The 26618-nt window shown below is 46.9% G+C and overlaps 1 non-coding gene across 1 annotated transcript; it reads left to right on the forward strand.

Moving 5' to 3' along the window:
• The first annotated feature begins 12948 nt into the window (after positions 1-12948).
• On the forward strand, positions 12949-13052 carry LOC127222903 (U6 spliceosomal RNA). The gene has a single exon (XR_007834585.1). It is a non-coding gene; the product is annotated as a U6 spliceosomal RNA (small nuclear RNA).
• The last annotated feature ends 13566 nt before the right edge of the window (positions 13053-26618 follow it).

Raw genomic sequence — 26618 nt, forward strand, 5'->3', positions numbered from 1 at the left:
ACCTACTTCTGGCATGCATGTGATGCACATATAGGCAAAACACTCATATACATACATTTTTTTAATCATTAAGAAAATATTCTTTTTTCAAGACATGGTTTCTTTGTGTAGTCCTAGCTGTCCTGGAACTAGCTCTGTAGACCAGGTTAGCCTCGAACTCACAGAGCTCCTCCTGCCTCTGCCTCCCGAGTTCTGGGATTAAAGGAAAGATGTAGTGAACCAGTGAATGAGTGATTCATTCTTGATTCATTCAAGCTGTTGTTTTAGTTCAGTCTTGGGACATGGTCCCATCCCATGGAGGGATGTCTTAGGTGCACAGAAACAAAGGAGAAGGGAGGAGTGGAGGGGAATACAATGACTAACCTGAGGGCATCAGATCAAGCTTCTGAGAGACAGAATTGTAGTTCAACCTAGGATCTGAGCCGGGGAGGGCAGGTTGGGAACTGAGAGGACCCAAAAAGGACCAGGCAGCCAATGAAAAGAGCAGTGTCCACACAAGAATGCACTTAGTGAATGGTGTCTCCTGCATGCCTAGGATTCTGTGAGACATAAATGATGAAGCAGAAAGCCTACCCTCCTAGAGCTTGCATTGAGTATCAAGAGCAACTAGCAAATGAATTAGGCCAGGATGCAGCTCAGTGGTGGAGGGTGTGTTTACATGTTCAAGGTGCTGAGTTCCATCTACAGTCCTCCTGCTGCCTGTCATCATACTAGTACAGATAACATTGAGGAGAAAAATCAAGCCCAAAGTATTTTACCTGCTTTCCTGTACCCAGCCTTGCCAGGTACAGTTTTCCAATAGGCTCTGGGGATTGCCTCTAGGAATTCACAGATGAGTTTTCCAGCAGGTCTGTATAGGCTCAAAACCTGCCCAAGCAGCTGGGGCACCCTAGTGTAGGGGCATGTTTGGCGACCAACCCTCTCCAGCCACTGCTCTAGGACTAAGAATGTGCTGGGTCCAGCCCTTAGCTGTCCCAGTGTCCAGCCAAATCTTAGGTCTGTCCCTGATGTACAGACTTGGAGAAGGACAGTTGTCCTGTCCTCTGAAGTGACCCCAAGCAATGGAAAGGGGATACTGGATGCCTAGCAGAGCCAAATTCTAAAGACAGCACTGTCAGGGGAGCAGCCTAACACTCCTATTCAGTGCTTTGCTGAATACTGAATGGTGTCAGCAGTGTCCCTTTAGGAAAATTAGGAGTGGAAGGGGTATTGACCTTTTATCAACCAGTGAAAGAAAGCCTTTGAAAATATTTCTTCTGAGCTTCACTAGGGATTGGGTGTAGTTTATTGCATGCACAAGGTCAGTCTACAGCTCACACAGTGGGTGCATTCTTGAATACTACTACTCCCTTGCTGGACCTTGAGTTTCCTTGGATTGGATGAGACATGTAATGTTTACTGTTGGCCATTAGATGGCGACAGAGAACCCACATAGGCAACCCATCCACCCGCTGGTGGTGGATGCTTATGACATCCTGGAAGACCGGAAGTTGCCTCACTGAGAAACCTCTGCCTAAATCTGGGGTCTCCTGGGTTTAGCAGCCTCATGAAGGCTTATGCTAGTCCCAGGGCCAGTATCCTGCTCCCTATTGGATCAAGCTATGCACACTTATATACATATTTAGGATCTCATCATCAGGTGACAAATGACTGACAGGACCTGGGCTTGGGGGTCTGCATAGGTGTTTCACAGTTTTCTCTTCCAAATGAAACAAACTACCCCATTGGGCACTCTCCTTCCTGGTCAGTTTCTCATTCCAAAGCAAAGTGAAACCAAATACAAGACTGAGTTTCAAAGTTTGTTCATAGGTAGAGTTCATTTTACCATTGTTTTCAAAACTGTGCCTAGCCAAGACATAGTCACAGCAAAGCAAATGAAATTTAAGCATTGCAGCCCCTCAATTGCATGTACACTTTATGAAGGCCTTGGGAGGTCCTGTTTTATTGTGCTCAGCATGTTTTTATAAAAACAGGGGAAAGATTTTTTATCTACATTTGGTTAAGACAGCTGTCCCTTTCCAGCCACCCTGTCCTCTGTCACACTTTGCTGGGAGTTATGGAGACAGTGTCAGGAGTATGGGAAGATTTGACTAAGGAGAAGTGAACTTGGAACACGGTAAGATTGAATAGAATGTATGGGTGTAGCTTGCAGTCACTTCCGTGGGCAGTAAAAGGATTGCCACTTATTTTCTGTAGGAGTGGCTTCCATGAATACACACCCATCCAACTCTGGCAATTTACTGACATTGTGACAAGAAAGTGCAACACCAAAGGGGATGAAGTGCTCATAATTCATGATGAGGGAAATTCCGTCAGGTAGCGGATGTGGGGAAATGGCCCAGTGGGCAAAGTGTGCAGGCTCTACAAACGTGAGGACCTGAGTTTGGATACCCAGCACCCATGTAAAAATTGGTCGTGGTAAAGTTCGTCTGTTACTTTAGCACTGGGTGTGATCAGAGACAGGTATATTCCAGGGGAACACTGGACTCTAGGTTCAGTGAAAGACCCCGTCTCAGAAAATTAGATAAGGCAGCTGAGATGCTCAGTGGGTAAAGATGCTTGATGCAGGACTTGCCAACCTAAATTCCTCTCTGAGACCTATGTGGTGGAAGGAGAGAACCAACTGTTGCAGGCTGCCTTCTGACCTCTCCTCATACAGCCCTTGCTCACCAAACAAACCAGTAAACAAAGGGGCTGGAGAAGTGGTTCAATAGTTAAGAGTATTTGCTGCTCTAGGAGACCCAGATTCAATCTCCCCATCATCCATCTGGTTGCTCACAATTCTATAACCCCAGTTTTAGAGAGTCCGAGGTCGTCTTCTGTCTTCCCAGAACAACAGGCACATATATGGTGCACAGACACGCATGCAGGCAAAACACTCATACCCATAAAACAATAAATCTAACAAATAAAATGTAATTTTAAAATAAATCAGAGGTAGCTGTTGGTGATGCACACCTTTACTCCTAGCACTGGGGAGGCAGAGGCGGGCAGATCTCTGAGTTCCAGAACAGCCAGGCTTCTCAGGGAAACCTGTCTTGAAAAACAAAACAAAGCAAAAAGCCACAAACTAAAACAACAACAACAAAAACAGGACAAAGCCAGTGTGGTGATGCACATCTGTAATCCCAGCACTGGAGAGGTAAAGGCAAGAGGATCAGAAGATCAAGGTCATCCTTGGTTTTATAATTTGAGGCCAGCATGGGATACTAGAGATTCCATCTCCTACCTACCTCAGAGAGAGAGAGAGAGAGAGAGAGAGAGAGAGAGAGAGAGAGAGAGAGAGAGAGAGAGAGAGAGAGAGAAAGAGAGAAAGAGAGAGAGAGAGAGAGAGGGAGAGAGAGAGAGAGGTTGAGATTGAGATTTTCATGATATATCATGTTAGTGTCTGTGTTAGTACTACCAGCAGCAAAGACAGCTGTTACCTGTTCTCTGCTCCTCACTTGCTATGGTCTGAAATCTGGGGAATAAACCAAGGCCATGTGTTTTTGTTTGTTTTGTTTTTGAGACAGGGTTTCTCTATATAGCGCCAGCTGTCTTGGAACACACTATGTAGACCTGGCCTCTGACTCACAGAGATCTGCCTGCCTCTGCCTCTGCCTCTGCCTCTGCCTCTGCCTCTGCCTCTGCCTCTGCCTCTTGAGTGCTGAGATTAAAGGAGTGCCCAACTATACCTGTGCCCAACTCCAAGAACATGTGTTAAATGCTAAGTTTCCACTTGCTGCTACTGGGAAAGGTGGAATCTAGTGGGAGGTGTTCTGTTCATAGGAGATATGCCCTTGAAGGTGGTAGTGGGGTCCCAATCTCCTCCTCCTCCCTTCATTGGCTTCCTTGCCACACAGGGACCAATGTGCCTCACAGACACTTCTGACATAGTGCACTCTTCTATCACACACACTCTCCCACCACAGTCCTAATACAACAGACCAGAACTCCAGAAACCCAAAGTTTTTCTCTCTCAACAGCAAGCCTGGTTTGGGGGTGCTCAGGCTAGGAAAGCAACTGACCAGCTGAGCCAAACCCCAGACTGCTTAATGTTGTCTTTTGGTGAGCAGGTTTTAACTTCTATATGGCTAAAATATGTAGCATTTAATAATATGATGCTTGACCAAAATGTACCTTTTTTGAGACAGGGTTTCTCTGTATTGCTTTGGAGCCTGTCCTGGAACTAGCTCTGTAGACCAGGCTGGTCTTGAACTCACAGAGATCTGCCTGCCTCTGTCTCCCAAGTGCTGGGATTAAAGGCATGTGCCACCACCGCACCGTGACCAAAATCAACCTGTTTTTCCCTTTTGTGGCTATAGTTAATTTCATGGTGTCTTAAGAAATCTTTTGTCTCTAAATTCATGAAGATCTTGTGTAGATTCTTCTAGAAGTTTCATTGTTTTAGTCCATCCCAAGTATGATCAAAGGGACAGTGGCCATTGTCTCTCCCCCTCCCTTCCCCTCTCTCCCTTCCTCCCTTCTTCATCCCCCATTTGCAAATGTATTCTAACATCATCTGCGATTTTTTCTTTAATACTTAAGTTCCATTGGAAGACTCTCAATAGCCCAAAACTAAGTACTCAAAAAATGATATTTATAAACTTTTAACCTAATTCCATTGTGTTCAGACAACTTGCCCCTTCCACTGTGTTCTTTGGAGTTTGTCTGGACTTGTTTTGTGTCCAGCATAGGTCTATCTGCAGAAGTGTTCTAGGAAATGTTGGAAAAGAATACATGTTCTCAGACCAGTGAGACAGCTCATCAGTAAAGGCACTTAAGGACAATTTTGAAGACCAGAGGTCAATCTCCAGGACCCACATGGTGGAAGGCAAGAACCAACTCCTGAAAGTTGTCCTCTGACCTCCACATGTAGCCACAGTACAAGTGTGTGAGTTCACACAACCAAGTAAATAAATAATGTGATGAAAAAAAAGACATAAAAAGAATATATATTCCTCAGGCATCAGGTGCAGGTACATGTTTTTCCTGATTTGTCTTTATTTACATTTGGTTTTGAGTCTGTTTGTGCTATGACAAGTAGTTGAATTCCTCACTATCACAGAAAAATTTCTCTTTTTAATGTGTCAGTTTTATTCCAGGAACATGTTGTTATATTCATATAAAATTTAAAGTGTTATAGGTTCCTGGTACAAAGCCCTGAGACATCATGAAATCCCTCTTTATCTAAGGCTCAGTGTTTTGTTGAGACAAAGCCTTGCTCTGTAGCCCAGGCTAGCCTGGTGCTTCTATGTAAGCTTAGGCTGGGCTGATCTGAAGTCACATAGCTCTGCCTCAGCCTTCTCAAGTACAGGGATTACAGGCACATACCACTTGACCCAGTTTCCTAGTAAAGTTTGGGTTATATGATCTAGCAAAATGAGATTTGGTTTAGTAAGGTGGTTTCATATCTATCTATCTATCTATCTGTCTATCTGTCTGTCTATCTATCTATCTGTCTGTCTGTCTGTCTGCTTCCATCTTTCCATTTTCAGTCTCTCTTTGTCCTTATACTTCAAGTCTGTTAATGGGGGATGTCCTTCTGTGTATATGTTTCTCTTATTTGTTGATGAATAAAACACTGATTGGCCATTAGTCAGGCAGGAAGTATTTTTGGGGCTACCAGACAAGGAGACTTCTGGGGAGAGGAAGGCAGAGAAAGGCCTTGAGGAGACACCATGTGGCTGTTAAAGGAGTAACAGGTTCAGGCATTCTCCAGTAAGCCAAGTCCACCTGAAAAATACATAGATTTAAGAAGCCTTGGCCATCAGCCAACAGTTTAATAATTAATATGTCTCTGTGTATTTATTTGGAGCTGAAGGGCAGCTGTAAGGAGTAAGTTTTTTTCTCCTGCCGATCTGGTCCCGCCACCGCGCTAGCCCCAATTAATGCACAGAGACTCTGTATTTCATATAATGCTGTTGGCCAGGTACTAGTTTCTTATGGGCTAGCTCTGTCTTATTTATTAACCCATTTCTATGTATTTCCATGTGGTCTTACCAGAGAGGGGGGGCAGTTCTGTTCTCTCCTGTCTCTCCATGCTGACTCCTCCTTACTACTTCCTCTTTCCTCCTTGTCTCCTAGTCCCGCCTATCTTACCTTTCTATTGGCCAACAGTGCTTTATTCATTAACCAGTCTGAGAAACATATTTACAGAATTATATCTCCCATCAGGCAGCAGGACCTGGAAGGACAGAAACCTCCATCTTCAGTCTATCTCTGTTTTTTTGTTTTGTTTTGTTTTGTTTTGTTTTTTTTTTTTTGTAAATACATAGCCTAGCCTGGCCTCATGATCCTCCTGCTTCTGCACCCATCAACAAATCCTACTGGTGTGCACCACAACCGGCAAAGTCTGTCTCTTATAAGCAGGATATAGTAGTGTTTTCCTTCCTCTGATATCCTTTGTCTTTTAGCTGGAATATTTAATGCCTTTACATCTTGTAACCTTGATATATCTAAGTCCAACTCTTTCATATTATGTTTTCCTATCTGTCCCCCCTTTCCTTCCATCTCTATACTAATCATATATATGTATATAAATTTATTTTTATAATTTTAATTATATATGTGGGTGTTTGTGTGGGTGTGTATATGAATGTGAGTGATGATGCTCAGAAGGTCCAAGGTGTCTGATCACCCTAGAGCAGGAGTTACAGGTGGTTATGAGCTTCCATGTGGCTTCTGGGAGCCAAACCCAGGTCATCTACAAGAGCAACAAGTGTTCTTAACAGTGGAGCCATCTCTCTAGTATAGCTGGATGTTTCTTTCCTGCCTGTCTGTTCTCTCACCCACTTATAAAATAATCACCCAGAGGCTTAATATTAATTTTAATTGTTTGGCCAATGGCTCAGGTTTGTTATTAGCTAGCTCCTACATTTACATTAACCCATTTCTATTAATCTGTGTATTGCCACATGGTTGTGGAGTCATCTCATTTTTTATGTGCCTTGTTTTCTTGGCAATTGCTGGCATCTCTTTCTCTTTGCCTTCTTTCTCCCTGTATCTCTGCTTGAATCTCCTGCCTAACTACATTCTGCTCAACCATAGGCCAAAGCAGCTGTATTCATCAACCAATAAAAGCAACACTTATTCCCAGCGGACAGAAGGACATCCCACACCATTCCACCCCTTACATTATATTCCCTCTAATATATAGTTGTACACATTTTAGTGGCTATTTTACAATTATAATGTGACTCTATTGCACAATATTTGTGTACACTGTGAAGATGTATCTTTGCCAAAGTGTCTTCTAATTGGTTTAATAAAGAGCTGAATGGTCAATAGCTAGGCAGGAAGAGGTTAGGCAGGACTTCCAGAACAGCGTGGACTCTGGGAAGAAGAAAGATGGAACTGACAGCCAGACACTGAGGAAGTAGGATGGGCAGTATGGAGATGAGGTAACAAGCATTATGGAAGAATGCAGATTAAAAATGTGGGTTAATTTAAGTTATAAGAACTAGTTAGAATCAAGTCTAAACTAAGACCAAGTTTTTATAATTAGTAATAACCCTCCACGTTCTTATCTGTGAGCTGGTGGTCCCAATGAGAACGTACTGAAATATGAATCCTTGATCCATTAAACTCAAATACTGTACAGATGAGGACTTTTGCTATTGCTATTGTTACTTTGCCATATATGTACCTGTGCAATATACTCATGAATCAACTTTATTGAGATACAATAAGCAGTTAATTATGCACAGTTTAAGTGGATAGTACAATGAGTTTACAAAGAAATAAATGTAATTGGCATGTTGCTCATGATATGGAATATTTCATTTAAAAAATTTATTATTTTAGCCTGGTGTTAGTGGTGGGTACCTTTAATCCCAGAGGCAGGCGGATCACTGTGAGTTCGAGGCCAGCCTGCTCTACAGAGCTAGATCCAGGACAGGCCCCAAAGCAATACAGAGAAACCCTGTCTCGAAAAACCAAAAACAATTATTGTTTTTATTTAATATATATGAGTGTTTTGTTTGCACTTATGTCTGTGCACTATGTGCACGCAGCAGAGGTCAGAAGAGGGTATCCAATCCCCTGGAACTGGAGTTACCCTTTGTAAGCTACCATGTGGGTGTTGGGAATTGAATCTGGGTCCTTTGGAAGAGCAGCCAATGCTCTTAACCACTGAGCCATCTCTCCAGCTCTGATAGAGAGTATTTCAATAAGCTTAAAGAATTCCCTGATTTGTGTTGGGGAAATGGCTTAGTCTATAAGGTGCTTGCCAGTGCAAACATAAGGACCTGAGTTCAAGCTCCAGAACCCATGTATACAAAAGCCAGGCATATTGGTGGCACTTCTCATTTCAGTACTGGGGCGGTGGGGACAGGTAGATCCCTGAATGTCAACAGGGCCATGGAGAGTTTCAGGTTAATGAGAGATAAATCATGTTCAAATTGATGACAGAAGTCAAGCAATCCTCAAGCTAAAGCCAATGCCTGTGTTTCCAGGCCTCTCTCAGCCTTCTTTATAGGCTTCTCTACCAGGAATGGCAGCCCAGAGCACTGGCCACCATCGCAGGCTCCTCGTTCCTCTCCCTACAACCTCTCCTACTGCCTCATCAGCCCACTCCACCTCCCAAACACCTCTGGATCCTTCCTTTCCCATGTCTCCTCTCATCCTCTCTGGCTTCACATTGCTTCTCAGTGCTGCTTAGTGCAGAGCCTCCTATCATGGCCCCCACATCGTTTACACTAGGTACCTTCTTGTTCCTCATCCAAAACCCAATTGATGCAGAAAAGTGCTCAGGGCAAAGCCTCCCTGAAGACCCCCTTCTTCAAACACCAAGGTGGTTCGTGTGTGTGTGTGTGTGTGTGTGTGTTTGTGTGTGTGTATACATATGCTGTGATACACATGTAGAGGTCAAAGGGCAACTTGTGGGTTGGTTTTCTCCTTCTACCACATGGGTACTGAGATCAAATTCAGGTCATCAGTCTTAGTGGCAAGAGCATTTACCCACTGACACATCTTGCCAATCTTCCACCTAATATATTTATTTATCTTTCTTTATTTTATGTATATGGATGTTTTGCCTGCATGAATGGCTATGCACCACTGAGGCCAGAAGAGGGTGTTGGATCCCCTGGGACTGGAGTTAGAGATGGTTGTGGGCTATGATTTGGATGCTAGGAATCCATCCTGGATCCTTAGGAAGAGCACTCAGCACTCTCATCCGTCTCTCTAGGCCCTTACTTAGTTTTGAGATAGGAATCTTTCCCGTTGAACCTGGAGCTCATGGATTAGGTGGCACTGTATGGCCAGCAAGCCCTAGGCTTCCTCCTGTCTCTGTCTCCCAGTGCTTCAGGCACTGGGAGAATCTCCCAGAGATTCAGGCATGCATGTAGTGCTTGGCTTTTGTATGGGTGCTAAGATTTGAACTTAGGTCCTTGTACTTGCAAAATTTTCCTCTGTAGGTGACTAATATGGTCAGTTTCTTGTTCATATCTTTGGAGAAAACCTATATCTCTAAAATCAAAATAGTATATGCATTTTACAGTGTACAAAAAAGAGAAGAATTAACCCACAAGCTGACTTTATTGCTCTATTCTTTCTGTAATGAATGGCTGCTTTGACTGACTTCCCTAGGGGTTCTAGTATGACTCGTTGGCCTCTAAGTTCATCTATCCCTCAGTTGACCACAAATGGTCTCTTCCTGGACACTCCCTCTATCCCTTCCTTTTTTCACTTGGCAACGTACCATGGAATCAATCACTCCCGAATCAATTCACTGAACACTTCCTCATTTCTTACAACAGGCACTCACTGTTCCCCATATGCTGGGCCATGATTTATTTAGCCAGCCCTCTAGGATGGGCACTTAGGTTGTTTCCAGTCTTTCCCAACACAAACATTGCTGCAGTGAATCACTGTGGTGTGGTTTCACAGTTGGGCTAGGAATCTGGGAGACACTGGGTTGAAGGGTGCATGCATCTGTGATTTGTCAATCTTCCTTAATTTCCTCATTGAGTACATAGCAATCTGCATCTCTCTGTTCTTGGGACCAGACCTGTGTGAGGACACAGGGGTCTCAGAGGCATGAGGTAGTTATGTGTCTCATTCCCAAGGGCTGGTTCACTTTGAGAGGTTTTGTAGAACTAAAGGCAAATCGTGTGTGTGTGTGTGTGTGTGTGTGTGTGTGTGTGTGTGTGTGTGTGTATTTATGTTTTATGTTTACCACGTGTGTACCTGGTACCTTGCAGAGGGTATTGGATCAGATGGTTGTGAGCTGCCATGTGGGTGATGGGAACTCAGCTCAGGTCCTCTTCAATAGCAGTCTTAAGCCCTAAACCATCTGTCAATCTCCACTCCCCTCAGTTTGGGAGCTCCATTCTCCTTCGCAGGAACTCATAATTACTAGCTTCCCATTCCAAGCATCTGATCTTTCTCTCCCAAAAGTGCGTGTCTGATTTGTCTCTAGCCTGCCTAAGAGCTAGTGTGGCTCCAGGTTACAATCCTAAATCTTTAATAAACTGTGAGGATTCTAGCCCTCCCATCTCCTCCCCACAGTATCCATTTCGTCTTCTACTGCAAAGTTTCTAACTGTGGCTCCAGGTCCTCCTTAGGACTTCGATGTCTTTGCTGTGGCCACCCCTTTTCTAACTAGCTCAGGGCAACCCTTGGAAAGGTCTGGTGCCCTTGCCTCTGAGGCCGCGTCAGTAGCGACCTCATTGCATTCCACCAGGTTTCTCTGACCTTCATTTTCCTAGAACTCGGCGAAGATCAGACTTAGAATCCGTGCCCCTGGTGAAGCTTAGCTACTGCGTCTATCTAAGAGACCAGAGACCTGTGGGGTGTCCATGCCCTACGGCTGCCATCGCAGTACCGCCACCAGGAGGCGCCGTGCTCCCTCCGTGGCGGTGGGCAGTGCAGTGGGGACCCGGTTCTCCTGCCAGAGGCTGTCGTGAAAGCCCGGCAAAATCTATGGCATCAAACAACTGAGGTATTTCCCTAGGTCGTTGGCCACCTGCTATCAGGAGGAAAAGAAAAGGAAAGAAAGAAGTGGGGAGATGGGTTCTGTGTCTTTCTCTAGGACTGGGAGGAGAATGGGCTACCCAGCCAACACTAGACCTTAGGGTCCCTTGGGCCTTTGGCAGATGTCCTTCGAAGTCAGCGAATCTACCTTTAATCCAGCACTCCGAAGCATAGTAGATCACACAGACACAGATACTCCTACCCAACCACCTGCCTCAAGTGTGCTTGGGGTAAGGAGACATACAGGGCAGCTTTCTATCCTCCATTGAAAAGGATGTATTTTCTGGAAGCTGGGAAAGTAGGAGGAGCCTTCCAAGAACATGTTTTCATGGAGACACACATAGCTGCTTAATTTTTTTAAGCTTTATTTTTAGTTTTAATTCTGTGTGTATATGGGTATGTGTACATGAGTGCAAGTGCCCAACGAGGACAAAGGTGTCAGATCCCCTGGAGCTGGAGCTGCAGATAGCTGTGAGCCACTTACCCATGATGCTGGGATCAAACTCAGGACCTCGGCAAAAGCAGCATGAGCCATCTCTCCAGCTGCCCTTTACCACTCCTTTCTTGAGAAAGCATCTCATGTATCCTAGGCTGACTTCAAGCTTGCTATGAAGCCAAGATGACCTTGAACTTGTGATTCTCTTTTATCCGCCTCCTGAGTGCTGGCGTGACAGGTGTATGCCACTATCATGCCTGTTTATGTGGCACTGGGATTGAATATAGGTCTTTGTACCTGCTGGACAGCACTCTACCAATTGAGCTACATTCCAACCCCGAAGCCCCCCACACACACACACTTAAAAAAAACAACAATAACCAAACAAACAAAAAACCCACTGGGTCTCACAGGACCAGGCTGACCTTGGTCTCAGCCTCCATGTGCTGAGATTACAATGACAGTCATGACCAGCCCCAGAGGGACAGTACTTGTAGACTGTCCATTACTGAGAAGTTTCTCTTTGGAATGGGTCTGGAATGCAGTGGGTGCAGAACTGAGAAAACTGCTTCCAGGCACAGGGGTCATCATTCCCAGCTCAGAGGCAAGCAAAGGTGGTCTGAGAGAAAGGCATGGGGTTCTGGTGTTTAAAGTCACTCCCAGAAGAGGAGCTTAGGAGCTTCTCCATCCACAGCCTGCAGGGACCTTACAGGGGTGGGCCCGCAACCCAGCTAGTAGGACCTGCTCTGTTTTCTACCTGGTTGCGAGCTGTAGGGGCTGGATTAGTTCTTAATATTTCTCTCCTTTCTTTTGTTTGTTTTGGCTGTCCTGGAACACACTCTATAGATTAGCCTGGCCTCGAACTCACAGAAATCTATTTGCCTCTGCCTCCTGAGTGTGCCACCAACACCAGGCCTTTAAAATTTTTCTTAAGCAACCAAGGTCACACTGTGCCCACCAGCCAGGTTGATGTTTTGTTGCAGGGGGACTGGTTGGTGCTACAACATACTTAAAGCTTCCTTCTTCACTGTTTCTAACTACAGATCACACACAAAGCTATTTTACACTGCTGTGCAGCCATCCCCTCTGACAATCTCTAGAACTTTTATTTTGTAAAACTGGAACTGTGTCCATCAAACACTCAGTCCTCATATCCCATCTGAAATGCCTGGTGATGTCATTGGCATGGGTCAGAGCTCAGAGGGTACCCACAAAAGTTTTCAGGTTCATGTGTCTTAAAACAAAGAATTGTACCAGGGACACGTGGTAATTGAAACAGAGACTGTTTATTAAGGGAGAAACAAAGATAGGCAGGTAAGGTGGCTCACATCACATCACATCACATCACATCACATCACATCACATCAAGCCTGATGACCAAACCAAACCAAATTTCTATTAGCTTCCAGCAGTGGCACACACCACTGCTGTATTTTGGAGGCAGAAGTAGGTAGATCTCTATACTTTCCGCCCAGCTGGCTCTACGTAATGAGTTCCAGCCTAGCCAAGGCTGCATAGGAATACCCTGTCTCAAATAAATAATAAATAAATAAATAGTGCTTGCTTCAGTGCCACATATACTAAAGTTGGAACAATACAGAGGCTGGCATGATCCTTGAGCAAGAATGGCATACAAAGTCATGAAACATTCCTTATTAAGATAAATAAAATTTCAAAAACATTTATTTTAAAAGAAAAAAAAACATTTATGAGAATGGTTATGAGTTACTGAGCTGGGTAAATGCTTGTGTTCACAAGAACTGGGCTACAAGGCTCATGACCTGCTCAGTAGCTTCTCTCCCATGTTTGCACATGGCAGGCTTTTTCTGAGCATGCTCTGTCTGTTTTCTGTAGCCCAGGTAGAGAGGGTATTCCAGTCCTGTTTTGTCAGCTGGCTTCTTGCACATTCTAGTGCTACTGGCCCACCCAGTCCCTATACTCCTGCTGTTCTGTTTCCAGAACCACCTGTGAGCACCCTCAGTGGCCGCTATGCCTGAGCCTTTTGTGACTGGCTTCCTTCATATACTGTGGTTTCTATAAGGTTATCTCTGTCATAACACATGTCAGAAGTTTTTTTTTCCTTTTTAAGAATGGATAATAGCCCATCATAATCCACATTTGTATATCATTGTCAGTGGGCATGTGGGGTTACTGCTACTCTGGATACTCTGAGTGCCCCAGGGTTCTCTAGAGCAGGGCTTCTCAACCTTCCTAATGCTGTGACCCTTTAATACAGTTCCTCACGCTGGGGTGACCCAAGCCATCATTTTGCCACTGTTATGAATAATAATGTATTTTCTGGTGGTCTTAGGCAACCCCTCTGAAAGGGTTGTTCAACCCCCAAAGAGGTCACAACCTGCAGGTTGAGAACCACTGCTCTACAGGAACAGAACCAATAAATGAGCATATTAGTGTTGCACAGTGGTGCACATCACTCAACAGTGGCAGTGTTTACACTGGAGAGGCTGAGAACGAGTAGCTGCTCACTTTTCCAGACTGGATGTTTAACTGTCCCAATCTAGCACTGAAGTCCTGGTGGACTCCTGGGGAGCCATTGGTTCCAGTCCACTTTTGGGAGTCAAAAAAAAAAAAAAAAAAAAAAAAAAAAAAAAAAAAGAAAAGAAAAGAAAAAGAAAGAAAGAAAGAACGCTGAATGTCAATGAAGGATGGCAGCAACAGTGTAGATGACCCTCCATAAGGGTAGATGACTTTCCATGAGGGTAGATGCACTTGCCAGCATAAAGCAGAAAACCAAGCAGGCAAAACCTAAAAGCATTTCCTTCCAGATTCCTTATACTTGGGCTCTCTGGCAGAAGGTGCCACCTATCTATTCAGGGTGGGTTTTCAAAGTGCTTGGATTAAAGGTATATGCTACCACTGTATAGATGTTTGACATGTATGTATGTATGTCTGTGTACCACATGCATACAGTGCTTACAGAGGCCAGAAAAAGGTTTAACATCCATTGGGACAGGAGTTACAGAAGGCTAAGAATTTCCATGTGGGTTCTGGGAATCAGTCCTGGGTCCTTTGCAAGAGCAGGAAGTGCTCTTGATCTCTTACCCATCTCTCCAGCCCAGCATTCTGTGTTTTGCAAAGTTACACACTAAAGATCTAGAGACCTTATCTTGTCCAGTTCTTTCCCTTCTGCATCTCCAGAAAATGCAAACCCAGCAGAAGCCATGGCAGAGATTTGGGGGAGCTCAAGTCTGCAGAGAGACTGACATATGCCTGGAAATCAAGCCAAGCCTGGTGGGTACTCTGCCATCTTGTGTGTACTGGAATAAGATCTGGGCAACCTTCCTCAGATAGAGCAGAAGAATCCTGAGGTTTAGGACATTGGAAAAGTGGGTCTTGTACCCTGTACACAACACTTGTGTTGGGCTTCATCCCTAAGCACCCTTCATTCCAGCAGTCACTGATCCCAAAAGCCTAGGAAACATAAGCCAGAACCCGAGGTCACAGCTTCTTGGTGTGGGAACTTCATTTTGAAATGAGTATTAGGGTGACAGAGGCCAGTATAGAGTCCAACTTCTAGTCTATAATTTCCAGCTCTTCCACTGGTAGAGGAAGGCTGGAAGCCTGCTTCTGCCCAGACTCCTTCTCATGATCAGAGGGTCTCCTGAGTTTTGCTGTCTCTAACTTGGAAATCCAGCATTCACCAGAGGTCTCCAGGGCTTCCACAGCTGAACTTGGAGCCACTTCAGTTCATCCCATCCTCCAAAGACCCCAACAACATCTCCAGGCTGAGGCTTTCCCAACTTGCATGCTACTAGCCTGGTCCCTAAGGCCAGGCCCTCACATTTTCTACACAGCGTTTGCTAAGCTGCCCAGGGAGGGTGCATTCATGCCCTGCAGAAAGTACAGTTTTGCAGGCTGAGCTGGTAGTGGACACCCACACCCTATCTCTGGAGGGCATTTGTGGGGTACCCTCCCTTCGAACTTTCTAAAAAGGCCCCCGCCCTTCTCTTTCTTGCCCTGTGGACGGGGGGTGGATGGCAACACCAGAGCTGGCTGCTGGGCTTCCTCTTTGGCCAGCTCACTGGGCAGTGACAGAGCCTTGGACTTTCAGCTGCTAGAAGGGTCACCAGGGGCCACTCAACTGCTCTACCTCCACTGCCCGATGTCTCAGCCTGTACCTGCAGCAACCCACGGATGCTGGGAGAGGGCTTATCTGCACAGGGGTTCTGGGGGCTGGAGCAGACCCTTATCTTTCAGCCAGGGGCCTGCCCTACAGTTGGGGCTTTGTAATCTGACATTGTGATTTTTCATCCTTGTTTTCTCTCCACAGAGGGAAGATTTGCTGAGTCATGCTGGGGAGGTGGTTGCAGAGGGTTGGGGGGTCTAGGCAGCTGGAGGGCTCTGATAAGTCTGAGCCTGAGCTAAGGGGCACTGGGGAGCCAGCGGGAGGAAGCCCAGAGCTGACAGTTTCCAGCTAAGATTGACGTCTTCTGTAGAGCTGCCCTGAGGAGGCTGAGCCCAGAATCCTAAACCTTCCCTTCTGAGGCATTTAGGGCAGGGCCTGGGCCTCAGGGGGCCACAGATGCCAACTAAGCCTCTGTGCATCCTGTGATTGTTTGGACAGTGACAGTGGCCATGGTGGGATACACTAGGTCACTTTTGGTGTTACATTGACTGCAGGAGGCCCTGGCAGGGTAGTGCTGGGCCAGGCCTCTCAGCGGGCGGGAACAGCTGGGGCAGACAGAAGGAGCCTCTGCACCTGTCCTCCAGTGAAGGCCATCCTCATTTTAACAGATCAAATTCCTTCCTGCTACCTCCAGAAACACTTCCCTGACTCTAGGGGCTGGGCTTAACAATTCCCTTGGTCTCTCAGAGCCCCCTGAATCTTTCTGCCCCAGGTATTGCCTCAAAAAGAGCAACGAAGGGAGAAAACTGGGTCTTAGAGTCGCTACTCCAACCCTTAGGGAAATTATTCCCTAAAAGTTTGAGACTGCCTGATGCCAGCAAATCCTCAAACGTGACAGCAGGCTCCAAACCCCCCTGTCTGCAGCAGAGTATAGCTGGTGGCTAAGAAAGGCTCTCCTTGCCTGCCTCCCACCCACCTCTACTCCCTGTGCACTTTCTGCAGAGTGGTCTGCCCTGGCTTCTAGTGCCTGGGACTGGCAGTTGAGTGGGCCACATACAGATTTGGGGGTTGTGTTGGGCCTAGGGAAAGGGCAGACAGAATGGCCCAGTGGGGCAGCACCGGAGGCTTCCCTAGGTCATGCTCTACCTACTTTATTTCTGATTCCCTCAAGGCCAGGGTGCAACCACTGCCCTGAGGAAGGGGGTGACTGATGCCCCTGAGTCTGTGGCCACATCCCCTGCTGCTCCCAAAAGGGACTTTGGGGACAGGAAGAGCTGCCCACAGTGGTCGCTTTGGTCCCTTCCTGCTGCCCAACTGAGCTCAGAGATAAGTCCTTGTGTGGCCCAGAGAGGCCAGGGGCCCAGGCCTTCCCCAGAAATCATGTCAGAACCCCCCACACGGAGGAAGGGGTCTGAGGGCCATGATAACCCCTCTATTTTTAAGAGATCCGGGAGGAAGTTCTAAGTCACCCTTGGCAGAAATAGCTCTGAGCTTCTGCCTGGCGTCTGTGGCTACAGCTGGTGGCAGGGTTGGGTGAGGAGCGTGTCACAGTTGGAATCATCGCACAATGGCAGGTTGCCACCTATGCCCCAGCCTGGCCTGGAAGGTTGAGCCTGTGTCCCCAAACCAGAGTTATTCCTACAGATAATGCTGACAACCACGTGTGCCGTGCCCTACTGCCTCATGGGAGGAGCAGAAATCATGACACAAATGGCAGAAGGGAGGGTGCTTCTGAGGAAATATGGAGTCTGAGCTGTTGTAGGGTGCTTAGGAGAGAGCAATATGATGGGGGAGAGGAAACAGGAAGAGCTGAGGCCCAGCTTCAGGGGCATTGGCAAAAGCTGGCCATGGCTTATTGTCTTCGACCCCACAAGTGATTCAGCCTCTCTGGCCCAAGTTTGGGGAATGAGAGTAATAACAGCGTCCTTCAGAACTGTTAAATACATCTCTTGAGCCATTTCTGATGCTGTGTGTGTCTTCCCAAGGAAAATTTGATATCAGTGATGCCAGGCAGGAGTTGAGCAGCAGAAACATATCAAATGTCACTTTTCTATTGCCCCACAGCATGGCTTCTTCCCCACCATGGCAAACTCCACCCTTCATTCTCTTGTTCAAGAAATGACAGAAGGGTTGGGGCACGGTGATACTCACCCACCATCTCAGGCAGGCTGGAGCAGGAAGATCACAAGTTTGAAGCCAACCTGAATGACATAGCAAGACCATGCTTTCAAACAAAACAAGCCACACACACACACACACACACACACACACACACACGATGACGAAGGTCAATCTATGGGTTGTTGGGAAGCCAGGTGGAAGGTTCAGAATTCTAGAGATGGTGGCAAAGGTGAGAAAACTTCTGACCAAGCCACCCAGTCGTTCTAGCAGTGAGCATGCCACATCCACATCCAGGGCTATCCTGCCACATCCAGGGCTTTTGGTGAGGCCTCCTCAGACCGTCACCCCTTAACATGGTGATTCCCTGGCCTTCACCTCACTCTGCACCTCTTTTACCAGCTCTATTTGTTCTGTGCCAGCTGGAAGAAGCTGAGCTTGTTGTCTGGCACCTTTCTTCCTAGAAGGCAGCCTGGTGGATGGCAGATCTGTGATGGATCTGAGTGAATGGCATTCAATTAAGTAGGAGCATCATTATGCTTTTGCAAGGGTCCTGGATGCAGCTCTCATATGAGTCTACTGGACACATTGCTTACTCTGCAGTTACCCTGGCACCTGCTTGGGCCTCATTTAGGCAGAAAGGGGGACCTGCAGATACAGACTGGTCCTAGCTTGGAAAGCCCAGCCCACAGCCCCTAGTCCCAAAAGTCAGGGAAACATAGAAGGAGCCTTCTTTCCCTCCCCTCTTTTCTCTCTTCTTTTCCTTTTATCGCCTTTCTTCCCTCCCTCCTTTCTTTACTGTTTATTATTTATTTAGGACAGAGTCTCATGCAGCCCAGGTGTTCACACTTACTATGTAGTCAAGGGTGACATGGAATCCCTGATCCTCCTGCCTCTACCTCACAAGCACTGGAAGTACCACCTTGGTGGGATCAAACTTAGGGCTTTCGCTTGATCGCTTGATGAGCAAGCACAATACCAACTGAGCTACACCCCTTAGCTCCCCCTCTTTTGCGGGGGGGGGGGTTGAGACAGGGTTTCTCTGTGTAACTTTCGAGTCTGTCCTAGAATCACTCTGTAGACCAAGCTGGCCTCGAACTCACAGAGATCCACCTGCCTCTGCCTCCCTAGTGCTGGGCGTGCACCATTGCTGCCTGGGTCCCTTCTCTCTCTTTTAAAACAAAAAAGCGCATTATCTCTCTTCCCTGGATACCTCTCAACACTTGCTGTTATAGAACCATGGAATTCCCAGAAGAAAGTAGAAAAAAGGACATAAAAACAATTCACATTCAAAGCCAACCCTGTGGCAATCAATATGTGTGACGCTCTCTGTAAATGGCTCACATGGCATGGAATTGGGCTAAGTGTGGTTGTGCTGAGCTGTAAGAGTGACATCACCCCAAATGTCTTTCTGTGGGTCCCAAAGCACTAGAGATGCTGGGGTAGGGCATCTCCCTGGACCCTGCTTCCCCTTTCTTTGCCTCCTGATTTCCTGGGCCCTTGTCTTCCCTCTCAGTCCTCTACTCTCACTCTGAAGCTCAGTGTCTTGATTCGTGGGTAGGAATGAGCACATCCTGGATTTTGACAGGCACTGGACTTGACAGCCTAGTGTAACATGAGTCCATCTGTTACCTCAGATCTTGGGCCAGAGAGAGAAGGTGGCATGCGAAAGAATGGTGAAGTGGCCTCAGTGTTCCCCAAGGCTTTCCCTCATATGTGCTGGGGCATTGGAACCTTCTAGAAAATAAGATTTTTGCTCTAGAACCTGCAGCCCTGTTTCCCTTCTGGATTCATGAGACAGGGTCCTCAGCCTGTGTCTACCTGGGACTGATTCTCAGCTGTGTCTGCTGGTGTCGAAGAAGTCAGGGCCCCAGACACCTCGGAGGCCTCTTTTTTCCTCCCAGCTCTTGTCTTTGGGTAAAGTGGTTGGAAGTCTGTCTTTCTCTCTTGTTCCCCCTTTTCCCGCGCTCTGGGCCACCATGCTGCTGATAACACTTGGAAGGCGCTATCGACCCAGGAGTGTCCTCCCACCCAGTCCTCTGCCAGGCTCCATGCTGACAGTTGGCAGCCGGCACAAGCTGATAAACTTATCAGGCCAAACCTGAGCATGGCTGGGTCAGAACATGTCCTGCCTCAGATTTCCCTCCAGTTACCTTTCGGCAGTCACAGTCCTCAAGAGCCCCAGGCCCTGCCTGACTCCTGGCAGGACCCAACCCCAGCTAGACCTATGGAGGTCATTGGGGTGTCACCCTCCCAAGCCAGAACTAATGCTGTGTGTTCAGGGAAGAGTCAAGTGTCCACTGTCCAGCCCTCCATTCCTAAGCCAGGGCTCTGCTTTACCTATTAAGTCTCATCCCAACCACCAAAGATTCAAGGGCTCCCATGGACCTAAATTTACTAGGGACAGCTAGGCACCGGCACCAAATGATGGGGCCTAGCAGCTGCTATAAGGTTACTCCTGGGGCTAGGCCTGGGGCTGGGGCTGAGGCTGAGGCTGGGGCAAGCCAGTCAACATTGCTAAGGCAAAAAGAAACTTATCCTGGAGAAGCTGTCAGCCCATGTAATAGAAGCCTGAAGTATCTGGCAGTTTGGAAGTGAAGGAGCGGAAAGACAAACCTCAAATTAATATAAACCTCAAATGTAAAGCTCAAGTTATATTTGAGCTGTGGGAGTCTTTTTTTAATGTTAACGATAATGTTATCATTCATGCCTGTTGCAGAAAAACAGTGTGCTTGGGCACACACATAGACATCACACACACAGAAGAAAGACAAAAGCACACACACCCTCTCCCCTCAGCGGTGGCCCCTCTGGACACCTCGGCATACTTCCTCCTTCTATGTGTGCATATAACGAACAGAATAGTATCATAAGGTATATGCTTATTTTTTTTTCAAAAACTTCATTTATCTATTTTATGGGTGTGGTTGCTTTGTCTATATGTTTGTCTGTTCACTATGTGTGTGCCTAGTGCTCTCGGAGGCTCTGAAACTCAAGTTACAGATGGTTGTGAGCCACCATGTGAGCACTGAGAATTGGACCTAGGTCCTCTGGAATAGCATACAGGCAGTAAGGCAGTGTTTTTTTTTTTTTTTTTTTTTTGTTTGTTTTTGGTTTTTTTTTGTTTTGTTTGTTTTTCTTTCTTTTGAGATGGGGAGTTTCTCTGTAGCTTTGGAGGCTGTTTTGAAGCTCCCTCAGTAGACCAGGCTGGTCTTGAACTCACAGAGATCCACCTGCCTCTGCCTCCTGAATGCTGGGATTAAAGGCATGTGCTACCACCACCTGGCCCACAAACAGGCAGTGTTCTTAACCATTGAACCATCTCCCCAGCCCTGAATATTGATTTTTTAAAAAAATTTCTCTGTGTTTCAGGCAGTGTCAGAGAGTATGTGTAGGTGTCTTGCAGAGGTCAGAGGCATCAGATTCCTTGGAGCTGCTTAACACGGGTCCTGGGAACCAAACTTAGGTCCACTTCGAAAGCAGGACTTGCTTTTAACTGCTAGCCAACTTTCCAGCCCATATGTACTGACTTTTAAACCACCCTTCCACTTGAAATAACTTCCTTTGTGAAGGTTTAATTCTGAAAATTCATTTTCTCTTCCATTTTTCAGGCATACACATACCCTAAATCTAAGCCTCTCTGATAAACCGCAGGAGAATGAGGTCACTCCTCTTTGCTAGCCCCCAGAAGCCTGAACTAACCATTCCTTGGTGGATCTTCTTCAGGCTTGCCTTTGTGAAATATTCAATGGGCCCTGAGTGTCAGTGGAGAATTGGTTTTGGAGTCACCATGGATACTCGTCTCTTATAAAATGACCTAGTATTTATTTGTGGCTTTATTTTGTTGTTAGTTTTTTGAGATTAAGATCTTTCACACTGGAGACTGACTTTGAACCCTGTATGTAGCTTAAACTTCTGATCCTCTGACCTCTGTCTCATGAGAGCTAGGATTATAGGCATGTGCTATTTGCAATAGCACACAAGCACCCTCACATGTCCTCCAGGTTTTTTTTCCAGTTCTCCCCTCATACTTTAAGCCATTGCTTCATGACTTTATAACCCTAACACAAGGCAAGTGCTATTACACAGCAAGTGACTGTTATATTGTTTGATTCAGGAGTAATGAGAAATAATGGGGGCAAGGGGACTGGAGAGATGGATCAGCAGTTAAAAGCACTTGCTCTTCTTACAGAGGACCCAGGTTCAGGTCCCAGCATCCACATGGCGGGCTCACAACTATCTGTAGTTCTGGTTCCGTGGGATCCAATGCTCTCTGGCCTCTGCAGGCACCTGCACACATGTGGTGCACATAAAGCCACGCAGGCACATACATGTAAAATAACAGTAAATAAATGTATTTTTTTAATAATGAGAAAAGGCTCAGCATACTTAGTTCAGGCTCTTTATCCACCATAAATTTCCTCTCCTTGGTCAACAGGCTCAGAGGCTGTGAGCATGGACGGCTGTCAGACAAACAGCTGTGCTGCTTTGACAGACTGGCATGACGTTCTGGTCTGATATTCTCCCTGCATCCGAACAGCCTTATAGTCACCCCCATCAGACCAACCATTACAAAGCACGCTCACCCTTTTCAGACCATGCACAGCCACCAGCCATGTGGTTCTCGTGGGCACTGGGAATGCTCCTCCCCCCCACCCCCCAGATAGGGTTTCTCTGTGTACCCCTGGATATCCTGGACTAGCTCTGTAGACAAGGCTGGCCTCAAATTCACAGAGATCCTCCTGCCTCTGTCTCCTAACTGCTGGGATTAAAGGCGTGTGCCACCACCGAGTGTCACTCTTGCCATTTTTACAGACATGATACACACATGCTCTGTGCCCACTCATCTTTTGATTGCCTCCCTAGGAGTGGAATAAGGTCGAGGGGTGATCAGAGTTTGAAAACTTTTTTTCTGGGGTCCCTGAGTTTGGACATAAAGCCTCGAAGACTTATAGGAGGGGAAGAAGAATGCTCCCATGGAGGGAGCATCATGGGTGTGATGGAGAAGATCTGCTGTTCTTCGAGTGCTCAGGGACAGAGGCTCCAGTGGAGCCTGGTTCACCCTCGCTCTGTCCCTGCCTCTCCTCTACCGTGGGACACCCTTCACTCCCTGAGGGCCCCAGTGGTGGCTTAGTCTTAGTCACTGTCCAAAGGTGGACAGCCTTAGTCACTGTCCAAAGCTCAGCTCTCCTAACTTCAGGCACACAGAGAAGGGTCCTTTGTCTTGTCTGCACCCAGAGGGCAAAGATTCTTCCTCATTCTCAGATTGTCCCCCTTAGAACTCTACCCATTCACCTAAAAGGACATGTAGAGTGGGTAGGGCCCTGACAGAGTGGAGTGAGGGCTCTAAATTTAAGGACTGAACTGGGGACACCCATGAAAGCAGGGTCACCAAAAGCAGCAAGGACTAGGTCCCAATTGGATGATAGGATGGGACATGCCTGAGCTTTAAGGACCCTCAGGGGCTGTTCCGTTCTTAAAGGTAGCACAGACTCTACTCTCAAATGCTCGACACCCAGCCCTGCCCTCCTGGCCTCCATCTGTTCATCCTGTCTTCCCAACCAGCACATTCTGCCAGAGGTAGAGAGGGGAAGGATGGGGCCAACTCAGCCACCCACAGTTCTCAGCCAACCTAAAGAAACATTTCCATCCTTATCAGTGATTTACATCACAGCCCTGGGCCAGGCTTCACCCACATTCAGCAGGAACACAGAGCCCAGCGCTGGGGATACAGCATCAAGCAGCCACTGCCAAGGAGACATTTTATATGACTCTCTACTTTCTAACGTGCTCAATTTGTTTCTACATTAAAATATTGTTTTTAAAAATATTTCTTGTATTTCTGATTGTGTGTGGGTACACATGGCTGCTGGTACCCCTGGAGGCCACAGGCTGGATTCCCCTGAAGACAGAGTTATTGGCAGTTGTAAACTGCCTGATGTGGGTGCCAGGAGTCAAACTGGGGTCCTCTGTAAGAGGTGTAACAGCTTTTAACCACTGAGCCATCTCTACAGCTCAAAAGCATTTGTTTGGACATTCATCACTGAGCAGCTGACTGACACTCTGTAAGGACTCACCAGCCACCCTGCTATAGTGTCCGCCTCCATACCTACCCTGTCCTCCATAAAGGAGCTAGGGCTGGCAGTCCCACCCCAACCCCCATACCCTCCCACCACACTCTACAATCTGAGTCCACATTGTACCATGTTCTATGTAAATGGGGCTTCCAAGGCTGGGAGGGCCAGCTGCAGGATCGAGGCGTGGAAAGCTGGATTCTGACAAGGCTGCTAACTATCAATGTGACCTTGGTGAGAGCCACCGTCTCTGGGTCAGTGGCAAATGGAAGTGACAGGTGATTTTTACAGGGCTGGGTAGTGTCTCTCAGTTCACACAGTGACACAAGTGACAAGAGTTTCTGGCCAGACAGGAAGCTAAGGGTCACCAGCAGTAGAGAACAAGGGTTTTGAGCTTCCCTCAAATCCCAGCAGATGGGCTCTGCCCCACCGCACCCACTGAACCAGCTTCCCCCAGCGAAGGCATCATGATGGAGACAGAGACTCTGTAGCTAGCTGTACTCCCACCAGACAGAGGTATTACAGGCCAGTCTGAAATGTGTCTCCAGACTTCCTCAGCTCCTGAGCTGCTGCCTCTGTGAAACCTGTCCTGCATAGCTCTGCTCATCTCTGAGCACAGAGCCTTGCCAGCCCAGCCCGGGCCATAAAGCCTTGCCAGTCTGGGCCCTGGTAGCTTCATGCACACCCACCTTGGTCTGAGATATGAAATGGAGCACCAATCCACTCCCTACTCTCAGACTGTTGTGGGCTCTTCCCCTTCTGCTATGGGGGCACTCAGTGGATGAGCAGTCTGACTGCCCCTGACCTCAGCCACCCTCAACCTCAGCCAATCTGGAGGAAGGTACTCACCTGCTTTCCAGTCTCTGTTCTCCCCCCCCCCCCAAACACACACACACACACACACTGCAGAAGTGGCTGAAACCCTGGTATTGTCTTGGTTTTGTTTCGCAAACAAGACACATGCAAAGCAGGTCTGTGTGTGTGTGGGAGGGGGTGTATGTTCACAGAAGCAGGAGTACATGCAGTTACAGACTGCTTCCTATACCCATTCCCTACCTTCACACTTTATCTCCTTGCCTGAGAGGTGCAGGATTCCCTCCCTACTTCCAACCCCCCACACAGACACACACACACACTGTAAGGGTGGCTTTGTCTGGGTAGAAAGAGTCTCACATTTGTATCCAAGGGGCCAAATACCCTAAACAAGTCAGTTTAAGAGGTCAAGGTTGGTCTGGGTTGAGAGCTCAGTAAGTAAAGAGCTTGCCTTGCAATCACGAGGACCTGAATTCGATCTTCTGTACTCCAAAAGCAGGCAGATATGGAGTTGCGAATTTGCAATCCCAGTCCTGAGGAGGCAGAGACAGGAGGATTGCTGTGCTGACTTGGGCCCTCCCACATAGCTGAATGAATGAGCCTGGAGTCCCTGTGAGAGGCACAGCTCTTGTGGTGTTCTGAATGAAACTTCTCTCACAGCCTCAGGCATTTGAACACTTGGTTCCCACTTGATGGCACTGTTTGGGAGATTTAGAAGGTGTGGCCTTGTTGAAGAAAGTATGTCACTGAAGGCAGGATTTGAGTTTAGAGATTTGGGCCATTTCAAGTTCATTGTCACTGCCTCATGCTTGATGTTCGAGATGTGAGCCCTCAGCTTCCTGCTCCAGCTGCCATGCCTGCCGCCATGCAGCCCACTGTGACAGGCTCTTACCCCTCTGAAACCATAAACTCCAATAAACCTTTCCTTCCACGAGTAGCCTTGGCCTTGCTGTGTAGCCGTGGCTGTCCTGAAACTTGCTCTGTAGACCAGGCAGGTCTTGAACTCACAGAGATTCACCTGTTTCTGCCTCCCAAGTGCTGGTATAAAGGCATACACCACTATCACAGGGCCATAGTGTTTGATCATAGCAATAGGAAAGTAACAAATATAGCCATCCAATACTTGAGGCAGATCTGGCCTATGTCCCTGCCCCCCCCCAAACACACACACAGAGTTAAATTGTGTTTTGCAGAGGAACAATTTAAAGACAATGAAATTCTTTGAGGGATATATATATATATACATATATATATATATATTGTTTGTGTGTTTGTTTGTTTTACTTTATTAGTTGTGTTTTGTTTTTGTTTTTGTTTTTTTTAGGAATTGCACCCAAAGCTTTGCACATTATAGGCAAGCACTGAGCCACCACTAAAGCTAAGCCCCCAGGGAATTTCTTTTCTGAACACCCTCATATTTCCAATAGGCTGTGCTCTCTGTGCCTCAGTTTTCTCATCTGTAAAATGGGACAATGTCACATGACTTGTAGAAGGTTATGCTGAGTGAGAAAATATATGGAAACACTTGTGTCTGTACCTTCTACCAAAGTCAAAACTATCTACAGAGGATTGTGAGCAGCTCCTAGGCTGTGGGCAAGAACTGCAAGTAGTTTAGTGTCAGAGGAGAGAGCCTCTGGGAAGACAAGGGAGGCTTCATGGAGAAGGTAGCATTGGTATGGCCTTATTGGAGGGGCAGGTCTTTAGACAGGAACGCTGAGAGGTTGGTAATGCTTGCAAGAACTGGGTCCTGTGCACTGTTTTCCATGAGTAGTCTCACCTAATCCTGCTAATATTCCGGCTAGAACAGGACTGTTGTGATTACAGTGTATCTCAATGAAGCTGAGCCCCAGAGAGGCTCAGGGTCCCATCTGAAGTCACACAGCTAGTCAGGCAGCAGCCCCAAACTAAACTTAATCATTGCTGCCAAGTTCCATTTGCCATACTCACAAGGCAACACTAAAGAGGTCTGTGGCTATTCCTTATAGCTGCTGCAGGGACTGACTCTGCCTGCAACAGCACTAGTCCCGCCCCCTGGGGTGCCTGTCATAATGCTTCTCAGTTGGTCCGTTAGCTCCTTGTCAAGGCCCTAAACTAATCAGACAGTCCAAGTACCTAGTAGGCACTTTAAGAATGG

The sequence above is a fragment of the Phodopus roborovskii genome, unplaced genomic scaffold (assembly GCF_943737965.1).
Source record: "Phodopus roborovskii unplaced genomic scaffold, PHOROB, whole genome shotgun sequence".
NCBI lineage: Eukaryota > Metazoa > Chordata > Mammalia > Rodentia > Cricetidae > Phodopus > Phodopus roborovskii.